The following is a 13,144-nucleotide window of genomic DNA, read 5'->3' as shown; positions in this document are numbered from 1 at the left end:
TGACTGCGCTAGATTCAACAAGGTAGAAAAATCACTGATTGCGGGAACATGGTTTTGGCGGAGCGCATTTTAAAGAATAATTCCACAAAGTATTACCGACCATTTTCATTGTGGCTTAAAGGGGTGGTTAATATATAATAGATATTTTATTTTATTATGTTTAAGGCCCAGCTGGGCTTTGACATGGATTATAAGAACAGAATATATCTAGTGAGAACTTAATCGTATAATATCGTATAGTAATAATCTTGATGGCAGGGCTGTCAATTAAGTTGTCAATGTCTCTGTGTAATAAATCCAGGTCTGACATCAATTTTCTGTCAGACGGCTTCATTAGATGCAATTGATTCATCAAACTGACATAAAATTAATTATAATTAATAAACATAATGAATTAAAAGCATTCGTCACTTTCATTTAAAAGTTATTGATTATGAGCGGTAGTTTTTTCGACGCAATAATAAAAAAACCTAGCAGTTTTAACAAAAAGTTGTTTATTGTCATTAAGTAGAATCAAATGTTTGATTTTTTTTAAAGGCGTATTAAAAACAATAGTTGTAGGTAAAGTTTTACCTAAGTGATATCAACTGTTACTGTATCTAATAAAGTTTAAAACTATAACAAAGAAGAATGAAACAATATAATGTTGAGATTTTAGATTGATATAAAACGGAAATAGATAAAATTATGTAATCTTATTAAAACACAAATAACTTTGTTTACATCACTTTATTAAATACAACCACACTCATGAACGGACCGAAGTCTATTTATTTTGCGCGAAAGTTATGCGGAAAATACTCGAAACATAAGATTTGAATTTGACCAATCGGAGAGCTTTTAGTCTTCTTCAACGGAAGCAATCTTCCGAACAGGCCTTCCATTGATATGCTTGGTGTAACTATAAGTGACCAGCTCAGGTATGCGGGCTCCATCGAAGCCAGAGTAAAGCTGGCCTCTCAGAAGTTGGGCGTACTGTACAGGGCCCGCAGATATTTTAATAGTACACAACTGCTGACCCTGTACAAATCGCAAGTGCGCCCTACTGTCTAATTTGGCAGCCATCTCTGGTCCGGAGCCCCTAAATACCTGAAAAAAACCCTTGACTCTGTGCAGAAACGGGCGGTCCGTTTGATAGATTCCCCAATCTTAACAAACGGACTGCAATCTTTAGAGCACAGGCGTCAGGTAGGTATGCTGTCCTTGTTCTATCGGTATTACAATGGAAGATGCTCTGAGGAACTAGCGTCATTGATCCCTTCGGCACCGGTGCGTAGTCGGGATACACGCCAAACGCGCGCCCAACATTTGTACACAGTTGACATTTGTCACATGAGAACGGGTCGCTTTTACGATTCGTCCTTAAATTCAACAGCTTGGCTGTGGAACGAACTTCCTCCCTCCTACAACATGGGACTCTTCAAGACCCATGTTTACTCCTTCCTCTCCACAAAAAGACCCTACACTTAGCATCCCCAAAGATGACATAGGCCCTGAGGGAAATTATTTTCTTCAGGGCCTCCTGTGTGGAGTTAATATAAAAAAAGCCGAAACCTTCCAGAGGCTGGCGTAATAATACTATCAAATGAACAAAAAGTTTTTATTCGTAATAGATTATATCGAACTGTAACGGTCTCCATAACTACGATTCCAGAGGTCGCGGCTTAAAATTATTTTAACTTGTGTTGTTTCACAATTTATTCATTTATAATAAGATAAGCATGTTTGTGGCAAGAGTGGAAGATACTCTCAGTACAGCCCTGTTGGAAGACAACCAATCAGAGTCGGATTTGATTAAAATGGCGTTAGCTGTACTTGGTGATCAAATCTGAGTTGACAGGTACTTCCTCACCTTCCTTTTCACTATCTTCTTTCCCTCCTTATTACCTTCAAGCTCACAATATACCACATTTGGTGATGCTATAGTCTCACTGGCTCCAGAAGGTTGGGAGCAGTTGGGACTCTTTTGCGGTATTCACATTAAAAAACATTTTTTTTAAATGTGTGCCTTGAAAAACTTGTTAACATTTATCAATGAATATGACTGGAAAATTTAGTTACGCTTGAATACTAAATTCCTCGAGAAAGTTTTAACTGGTTTTTCACATTTTTTTCCATTTCTTCACTCAGATGTAAAATCTGAGATAAGATTACACATTTGCCCTGATGATGGAAACTGCAATGCTGTCCGAAATGTTGGCTAAAGAAGGAGGTAGTATAATTCACTATAATTCTTTTGGCCGTGAAAATTTCAAATCATACCTGTGTTTAGAATATATACTTTTGACAACTGGGTAATGGACAAAAAAATATTGCTAATTATTAAGAATCTCTTTAAATTATTTTCACTATAGTTAAAAACGGGATTACAGGCCATTAATGAATGAATTAATATTTATCCTGATAAACTTTTAGTAAAATGAAAATGTTTCGTCAAGACGTTGGAACACCTGTTCTAAAAATCCTAACATTTTTGCATTTCGTTAATATACGTCGAAAAAAACGCATGGGCACTAACATTTAAATTAAAGAATCTATTTAAAATAGAATTATCTTAAAGTTTTTCAGGAAGCGGCCTGCAGTCCCGTTTTAACCAGATTACCAATAATTTGAAGATATTTTTAATACATCAGTAATACTAATTTTACTCCGTGACGATATTACCTCAGATCATAAAATTTTAAAATATATTTTAATTCATGATAAACGATCACAGAGACATTTTTGTGATCAAACTCCTGATCACAAAAACCATGAAATGTAAAAAAAAAACAGTTTTCCTCTGAGGGATTATAACGCACTCCACAATGCTTCACTATTGATAATATCTTTCTCGGACATCTACGATTTCTTCCGCCATTCACTTCTGTATACCACAATGTTGCTGTTATAAAACTACACCACATCGACTTTAATTCGAGTCCATATTTCATTCCGGTGAAGAGATATTGCGTTGAGTATTCCTCGGGCGTCCCCGACTTCTCCTACCATTTACGCCACTCTATATACTCTCCTGGAACTAATAAGAAATTAGACGCAACTTCTATGAGCATCTAGATACTAAATCCAATTTATTATTGAATAAAAATATTATTATACTGGGTGATTTTAACCTACATAATAAACCTGAGGACGTGTTAAACGACTTTAAATATTTTTGTGGTTCAAATGGATTAACTCAGCACAGTGAAGTATTAAACAGTTATGACAATATCCTGGACCTCGTCCTAAGTAACTTGTCCCTGTGTGAAGTGACTAGAAGCGAAGAGCCGCTAGTCAAGGAAGACCATCATCATCCAACACTGGCCGTCGCGGCGCGTCTAACGCGAGCCGCACCATCACATAGCAACGGCCACAAACATCACCGCGCCCGCGCCCGCCCCGCCTCGTCTACACACAATATCAACTGCTACTCGCAATATAACTTTAAACGTGCTAATATAGAACTGTGTCAAAACATTCTGTCACATTTTGACTGGAAATTTCTTAAAAGTATACATTCTGTTGATGTTGCGGTAGAGTATTTTTATAATGTTTTAACAAGTGTTTTTGATTTATGTGTTCCAATTAAGAAGTCAATAAATGTGAGTGCAACCTACCCGGTATGGTTCACAAAATCAATTATTGACAAAATAAAAATCAAGGAAGCGCATCGCAGAAAATATAGAGTACACAAAAAGCAATCAGACTACTTATTGTTTTCTGCGATGCGATCCGAGCTCAAAAAAGATATTGTCATAACTAAACGACAATATTTAAACAGAATTCAGGACGGGATTAAAGACAATGTCAAATGCTTCTGGGATTTTATAAAATCACAGAAAGCTAACTCCAGGTCACATAACGGCCTGAATAGTGGAGACAAATTTATAACGGACTCAGAATCTATCTGTCAGAAATTTGCAGACTACTTTCAATCTGTGTATGATAGTGAAACCCCTAATCTTAGTACAGATTTTACGCGAACAGAGGTCCCATGGAACGTAGGTAACATTTCCCTAAGATTAATGAGCCCGACAGAGGTAGAAGCTTATATCCGTAAACTGAAGACTGACAAGGCTACAGGGCCGGATGGAATCCCTTCCAGTACTATCATTAGCATAGCGCCAATGATAAGTGAAGCTCTTTGTCATATATTTAATACCATTATTTTGACTTCTACTTTCCCCCAGATATGGAAACTGACCCGAGTCAGTCCCATTTTCAAGGCTGGTGACAAGACAGACGTCAAAAACTACAGACCGGTAGCCGTATTATCAGTGCTACCAAAACTATTTGAAAAAATGATTTGTGACAAATTAAGTCTCCAGATTATGCCATTCATTGGAGAAAATCAACACGGTTTCCTTCCAAAGAAATCAACAGTCACAAATCTGCTTACTTTCTCGAGATTGGTAGCCACCGGTTTAGACTCAAGGCACCAAACAGATGTAGTTTACACCGACTTTGCCAAAGCATTTGACCGTGTTAACCATGATATCTTACTGAGGAAAATGTTTAAACCTACCAACGACCTACCAACACTAAACTTTTTCTCATCATAGGTATTTAAAATCCAGAAAACAATTTGTTTCGGTAAATGGACATAATTCAAAAAAATTCTCAGCGAAATCTGGAATTCCTCAAGGTTCTATCCTCGGACCGCTGTTGTTTCTAATACTAATAAATGACATCCAAAACTATGTTAAGAATAGTAAATGTCTACTGTTTGCAGATGACCTTAAAATTCTAATGGAAATAAGCTCCCAACAAGACTGTCTTAAAATGCAAGCTGATCTGTATGCACTATCTGAATGGTCGTTGATAAACAAATTAGATTTCAATACAAAAAAATGTGTCACTATGTCTTACACTCGCTCTTTAAACACTATACTTTACGATTATAAGATAAAGGGCGAAGCACTATCACGTGTAAATTCCGTAAAGGATCTCGGTGTCGTCTTTGATCCCGAACTGAAATTCTCTGGCTATATATCGCAGCTCACTCAGTCTTGCTACAAACTTCTTGGGTTCGTCATTAGGACATGCAAGCAGTTCAATAACCAAGATGCTATGTTAGCATTGTTCGATGGCATACTGAGAAGCAAGCTGGAGTATGCGAGCGATGTTTGGGCACCGTATCACCAGAAGTACATTGAAATGATAGAGCAAATCCAGAAGAAATTCCTCAGGTATGTCTATATGCGGACGCATGGAACCTATCCCAGATTCATGCACCATATCGACTTACTTGAGGAAACCAATTCTGTGAGTCTGGAAACTAGGCGGAAAGCAAGCCTAGCCACTATATCTTTCAAAATTTGGAACAATTTTATTGATAGCCCATTCCTCTTGGGATGCTATGATTTATATGTACCAGACCACTACAGCCGAAGTCGATACCATGACTTATTTAGAGTACCAAAAGGCAAAACCGACGTCCTGGCAAAGCATAGCATGACGAGGGGAGTGGTGCTGTTGAACGAACTAGCAAAGAATTTGGATGTAAGTGACTGTTCTTTAAACGACCTAAAACAATTATTGAAGAGTCACTTACCCAAATGCTGATATGATGTAAGAAACTTTGAATTTTTCAGCGGCATCTGCATATTACTTTTCGAGGTTTACGAGCGCAAACATCGTAGGATGAGATATTAAGAAGATTACAAATTTATTACCGGTGAAACTGTAATTTCAGGCCTTTATTATTATTTCAATTTGAAATATAAAAATGTTACCCATTACAGTTTCACACGAACATTTCAAAATGGTCTCAAACATTAAAAAAATTGTGACAGCTATGTTACTTCACCATCAGGTAGAAAAACTATGGTCGAATAATTAAATAATTTAGATTTATTACTAGTTCATAAAATACTGTCTCATCTGCTGTACCGTATTAACACGAATAGAATTGCAGACAAAATTTGAAGCGATTACTCACTTCTGAGAGTAATAATAATACGAAAGTTTGCGGCTTGTGCGCTGGGTTTGCGGATTGGTGTAGTGGTGTATGTTGACTGCACTGGGCCGAGCGCGGGCGGGTTTTAGTTGCTAGTTGCTTGCACCGACTCTGCCACGAATCGTTCCAACTGGATAACCCAATAATTAATATCTGAATCAGCCACAGTGGTTTGCAGAAGATTCTCAAAACATTCTACTTGGTTGAATTTAAAACATGATTTAATAATAGTGATTTTTTTTACTATAACAACTTTTCTGTAATAACTTTTGAAGGTTGTACCATCAATGTAATATTTCATTGAAGAAGAACATAATACTATTAATTTTATACAAAATATGATACAGAACAACACAGGGTGTAAAGGTAAATGATAAACCTAGAAGACTGGGTTCGATTCCCAGTTGAGACCGTTATTTTTTAAATTTTTCTGTGTCTTGTTTTGTTTAGATTTATTAGTATTATATTCTTCTTCAATGATATATTACATTGATGGTATAACCTACAAAATCTTTAAGGAAAAGTTATTCCAATAAAATATTATTGTTCATTTAGATTTTTATAGTCAATAGGTATTCCATTTAAAAAGATCGAATGTTTATCCAAGACACTATCTAGGTTAAAAACTAATTCTTAGAAATTTGTAATCATTCAAAAAGATTTGCAAAAATATGGGAAAAATTAGTTGCAAGATGATATTGAAATATTCTGAAATTGAAATATGACAAAAATGACGTGTACTAATTAGGTCTTAATGGTCGCGTAGTTAAAGACGTTGTTCCGGTAAGACAGAGTTTGACTCCCAATTGAGACTGTTATCTTTTGATTTTATTTTACCATAATTTAACTAATTATTTTTATATGTAAAGGCCATTTAGGGGTTGAAAAGAAATATTTTTTAATTACAGTTTTCCTTCTAAATTTTTATTTTACTAAAAGATTTTTACGTACATAATCTAATTTATTCAAAATATTGAACGGCGCTTTCTCTGTTAGTAGTTACATAAAGAAACACATCGATGGAAACGTCATATCGACCAGGAATAAATAATTTATTTTTATTTTTTTTAGGATGCATTTAAAAAAGATATGATATTTAAAAGGAAAATATTTAGTTTGTTCTCTTCACTAGGAGATCCTGTGCTGAGGCAATTTTTTATATATTTTTTTTATTTTATACTTTTTAAATAATTAGGTACATTTTTGTATGGCACATGAAAAAATAAAGAAAAGTAAAACAGATCATTGAAGTCCTCCTCACTAGGAGATCCTGTGCTGAGGGGGACTATATATGTTAGTATACGTTTTCAGCGACTAAGATGATGTTTTTAATTGGAATTGGATACAGGGTTTTCAGCGGATTCTATAGTTCAGGTTTAGGTACGGTTTATTCAATAACTTCTATGAAAAAGTTTTTTCAAAATAGTCAGTTTGTTTTCTGATAATTCCATAAGCGAAGATTTTGTTGGACTTAATGAAGTTATTCATTGTTTTATTGGTTGGGAGTGTGTTATTTAACATTTTAAAGCAAAAATTCATAACTTATTTGTCCAATCAGTAACAATTATGCGGGGTGATGTAAGTTTTTGTTTGTGTTTTGTTGTGAAAGATTTGATACAGGGTAATTGAAAGTGTTTATTTTTGCACTATATTTTGCGAGTAAGGTATTTTGTGAAGTTTTTTTTTTTACAGTTTTATGCAAGATTTCTAAGCAAATAGTTAATTAAAGAACAGTGATATGTTTTTAATCATTAGCTGTTCCGTCGGATGTTGGAAAGGATTTTTAAACATGATTATAATTATTGCTTTGTGATTAATTTTAATAGGTTTTAGATAAACATCTACCGCTCTGTTCCCCCATTACAAATATGATTTTTTATATTGACGAACCTTTTTAAGGTGGTATTAATATTTTAAAATTTCCAGACATAATGAATAATTATAAGAAGGTTCAATACCACTGTGTCGGGTTGGGTAGCTGGGTACACTGGGCGGGTTGATAGGTAGAGCTGGGTGGATTGTGAATATTGCTAGAGCTGTAGCTTCCACTAGGAGAGTACTTCACGGCTAACTTTATCGGCAACTATGCACATTCATCTAAATTGGATTTTACATTACGTGGTAGGTTCGGGAGATAAGGGATGCTGTCTCCTTAACATCCTCTTCACGTACTTTAAGATAAATAAATTTGTTAGAAAAACTACGTCAATATTGAAACTGAAAAGCAACAAAAACTAACACATTCTAGTTTATTAGAAGATTTTTTCAGAAAATTTGTGTAAAAAAAGGAAAACATAATTTTTAATTTTTTTATTTATTTTAATTTTTTTTTTTTAATTGTTGATACATTATTTTACAATATTTCATATTTTAATTCAGTAATGTTGGCCTCACTGGGTTGTTTACCCGTGCTGAGTATATTATTATGAAAGTATGTATAGTTTTTTTTTAGTGAATACCGCATAAGAGTCCCACCGGCTCCTAACCGTCTGGAGTCAGTGAGACACCGACATCCCCTACCGGGGTATGTTGTGAGGAAAGGTAGTGGGGAGGGGAAGGAGATGGGAAAGAGGAAGGAGTACCTGGATAATCACCATTTTAAACAACGTTTCAATTTGATTCTTATACCAGGGCGATGCTGAGAGTATATTTCACTGGAATATGCCGCAAGTATACTTTATAGAATTTTAAATGAATAAATTGTGAAATAAAAAAATATGAAATAAAATTTACTTGCGCATGCCGGGATTTGTACCGGTGACTTTCGGATTGCTAGTCCAGAGCCTTTCCTCTAGACCAGAGGTTCCCAAACTTTTTTGTGTCGTAGACCCCTTGCCATGTTTTTCTGTTTTTGGTAGACCCCCTACTTACCTGATATTGATTTTTTGTAAATTTCTAACTGTAGTGAAGTTTAGTGTTAAAAACTTAAAGTAAAAACACATGTTCAGTTTTATACATTTATTAATTGAATTTAAATTAAAACTACTCGAAATAAAATTTTGTATCTGTTATATAAAATAAACGTAACATAAAATAAACTAAGCAATAAGTAAATGTTTTTAGTGGGAAGGATGAACCTGATGCTTTAATAATAAATTATCAACATTTGGCGTCAATTTTGTAAGGTTTAATCTTAAGTCTCCTCGGCTAATGAAGTCCAGTCTGTTTCTGTTTTTCGTTAGGAGATTGGTAACAGCGCTGAACCCCCTTTCCACTAGGTATGACGATGGAAAGGAAATTAAAAATTTCCTCGCTATATTCCATAATACGGGATAAGTAACGGGTATGTTTTTTTGCAGCCAGAAGTGCTGATATCCGTGCTTAAACTGAACCTTAAGTTCTTCGTTTGTACTTATTTCAGTCAGTTCCTCTTGTTTTATGACATTCGTTTCTTCTATGTCACCATATGGGGTAATTATCCACGGTGGTATTACCATAGTCAAAACATCCTCAAAACTAGTTTCAAAATCTGAATAGAGGGCATTTAAATGTTGAACGTAGGTTGAAACGTCGTCTTCCTGGCAGTTTGTCTGTGACAAATTGGGGAACTGGGAAAATTCGCCTCGTCCAATATTTTGCTTCATTAGTTTAACTCTGGCAAGAAACGCTGATAAGATGGACTTTGTTTTAATCAAATTTAGACTGTCGCCTTGTAACTGCAAATTAACCATATTAAATTTTGTAAACAAATCTGGCGATGTCTGTTTTCCACTTCATTAAATTGTCTTTTAAAATTTTATCTTTAGTATCCAGAAATCTAAAATAGTCTCAATAGGTGCAAAAATCTTGTCAAACATAAGCCTTTCGACAGCCAGCGTACTTCAGTGTGAAGGAGTAATTGATGAAAGTGTTCGTCATTTTCTTCACACAACTGCGCAAATAACCGCGTATTCAACGCGTTGCTTCGGATTCGGTTTACTGCATCAATGACTAATTGAAGAGATTCATGTAATCTAACACTCAAATTTTTAGCAACTAAATTTTGTCGATGAATGACACAATGTATTGCTAACACCCCTGGCACATTTTGTTTTAAATAGCTTATAAATCCACGATAACGTCCAACCATGGCAGGTGCTCCATCTGTAGCTACTGACATTATATTTGATAAAGGGATTGCTTTTTCAATGAAGTAATCCTTCAAAACATGAAATATTGATTCACCTTTAGTGTCGGTTAAGTGTAAGTAAATAGGTACTATCAGTGTATGTTGAGATCCACTATCGTGGACCCCCATTTTCATTTCATGGACCCCCAATTTTTTTTTTCGCTGACGTAGACCCCTTGCAGGTTGTCATAGACCCCTGGGGGTCGATATAGACCACTTTGGGAATCACTGCTCTAGACCATATAATCATTGTTCATTTGATCTTTGACAACTGTTTTAGTCAACGTTAATACTAGGTAATATTAAAAACAAATAATTTTTACTGATTTTTTATATATACCTGTAACCTTTTAAAGTGATTAAATATAGAAAGCTGTAGAAATGAGAACCCTTAGGTGTATGTGTGTGATCCTTTGAGAAATATGTTGATTCGCAAAAAAATTCAAGATTCATGTAATTAAGAAACGGACTGTTTGATTGGAACAACGAAACCGAACCAATTGGTCATGAACGAATGATGAAAGGAGTGTAAGAAGAAGGATTGTGAATGTGAATGGTAGAAGAAGTGGACGCGGATGCCCGCCGAAGCCATGCCCGATCAATTGAACCAAATACTTGGGTCGTGCTTGGAACAGATTCAGAAAAAAAAAAAAAATATTCTATCAGACGATGTATGAATGTGAATGAAGCAAGGAGTGTTTGCTAAAATCCAAATGTTTGGCGGTTCATTCTATGTGATATTTTCACAAACTATGAATACCATTCAAAATGTGTGGAAGATTTAATTTTTTTTCTAATTATTGTACTACAAAGTGTTATTTTATATTTCCATTCATAACTATTGATTATAAAAACCGCACATTCCGAAACGGTTCCAACTGGCTACAACCTCATTATGACATAGAAACCGCAACTGGCTTGTAAAATGGCTTACTTTGGCAACTTTGCACGGCGTGACGTCATCTCCGCCGAATTCACGAATGTCGTTTTGGAGGCAAATCGAAAATATAACATTTTAAATTGTTATAGAAAATTTGTTCGTCGACATAAAAATAAATTGAATATACCTTCATTTTCAGTGAAGATACCTCATTGTTCTCAATTAATTTAACTAAATATACCTTAATTATCAGTGAAGATACCCTATTGTACTCGTTGTATAAAGTAGATTGCACACCAACACAACCACGCTACAGTTTGTTTTTTAACGAACTGTGGGCTACTTAAATTAAATTCCTTACCTCAATTAGAGGGATATTTACTAAAAAGCGCATTGTTCATATTTTTGGTATACCATTATTTCCCATTAAGGATGAAACCCACAATATCGCAAATATTTAGAAAATCTTCCAAATAAATTTTGCTTTCCGTAGCTTGTTTAACGAAAAATTTATGCTCTTTTCAAAATAATGCGTGGCAGCCAACATTAAATTTTAGTGAAATTGTTAAGCCATTTCCTAAACACAATTAAAAGCAAAATGTTACGCCTTATTCGGCAGGCACTTCTATGGAGAATAAATATCACAGTGTTAAGCCGGCGCACCTTTATTTAGTTTGTGTTTAATTAAATTTTAACTTGATACATAAATAGTTTGGGGAAACATTCACCACATTGTTCCGGAGGGGAGTCACTTGACACGTGTTCCTAAAAAGGACCTTCCTCCTTCCAGTCTCCGGTGTCGGCCACCTCTCGTCCTGCCTCCGCTTATCTCGGGCTGATCTCTTAGTCCTCTCAGTCTCTCGTGGGGTGGCCGGTTGCTGTAGCGGTGGTGGTAGCTAGGAGCCACAACGAAACAACAACTCGTCGCAAATATGCACTCACTAGAATCATGGACCACGACAGTGCGGGAAGTGAGGGCGGACCCAAGAGACATATTATACAAATTCAAAATGACACAAGTATTCATAATTTATGTTCCTTAAAACGGATGATATTTTATTGAACATTTTCACAAAACTATTGTAAATTATTCGGCAGTCGTTTGTGTGTATTAAATCTAACGGCAGTATAAATGATTAACTATTTAAATTTTTTTTAAACTAAACATTTTCTGCAACACAACTAACTCACTTCTTCTAACACAGCAAACTTATTGTCTATGTCTATTATTTATAATTAGTATTATTAAAAACCCTGAAGAAGTGAGGGTTGCTCATGAAACATGTTAGTACTAAACAATAAAAGTGGTAAAAACGAAGTATTTTATTAATTTCACAACTCACTCACTATCAAATAGGATGTCATGACTTAGGCAACAAATTTGGCGGACTCTATTTATAGAATTATGCGTAATATGTACCAGTAATATGAGAGGAAGGGGGGTGGATGGGTATTGGGTAAGTACCTGACTATTTAAATCTGGTCACCAAACACGACTAAATCCATAACAAGCAACGTTTCGATTCCGAATGGTGTTCTTTCACCAGGGCGATACTGAAAGTATATTCTACTCTGGAACGTGCCTTAAATATACTTTATATTATTTTAAGCGTATTAATGGTGAAACAACCCAAATTATTTCATTATAATTTATTAGCGAACGTCGAGATTTGAACCCGTGACCTCCGGATTGCTAGAGTTGTTCACCCCTAGACCACGGAGGCCTCAATAATTCATTTTGTGTCATTTCACTTCAACTGCGCTTTACTATTACAAACTAAAAATACAAATTTAGTTTTAGAGGCCATGTGCCCAAAATGTGCAGTATACACAAAGCGATGACAAAACAAAGAAAGATAAAGCGAATATTTTGTCATTGTGTCGGTATGTACAATGTTTATGTTCGAACATGGTATGGCAATATTCGTGACAGCAAGAATATAAACATTTTGATGCGATGGTTTTCGTTAAATTTAAGTATAAAATTTAAATGAATTTTTATTTAAGAATAACATTTAAATGGATTTTTATTTAAGTACCAATAATATTATAAAGTTAATTAAATTGAACATTAGAGTGTGATTAAGTTTTACCAGCGGAGTTTTACATTTTTTAAATTTAATTCAGACGAATAATGTGGTGGTTGAGAAAATCACCAAAATTTTAATTTTTTAAAATATATAAAATAAAAAAGATAATATTGCTTAGTAATATG

Source organism: Hesperophylax consimilis, chromosome 5 (assembly GCF_061612785.1).
Source record: "Hesperophylax consimilis isolate HC1 chromosome 5, BYU_Hcon_1.0, whole genome shotgun sequence".
Lineage (NCBI taxonomy): Eukaryota > Metazoa > Arthropoda > Insecta > Trichoptera > Limnephilidae > Hesperophylax > Hesperophylax consimilis.
Note: the sequence above shows the minus strand (reverse complement) of the source record.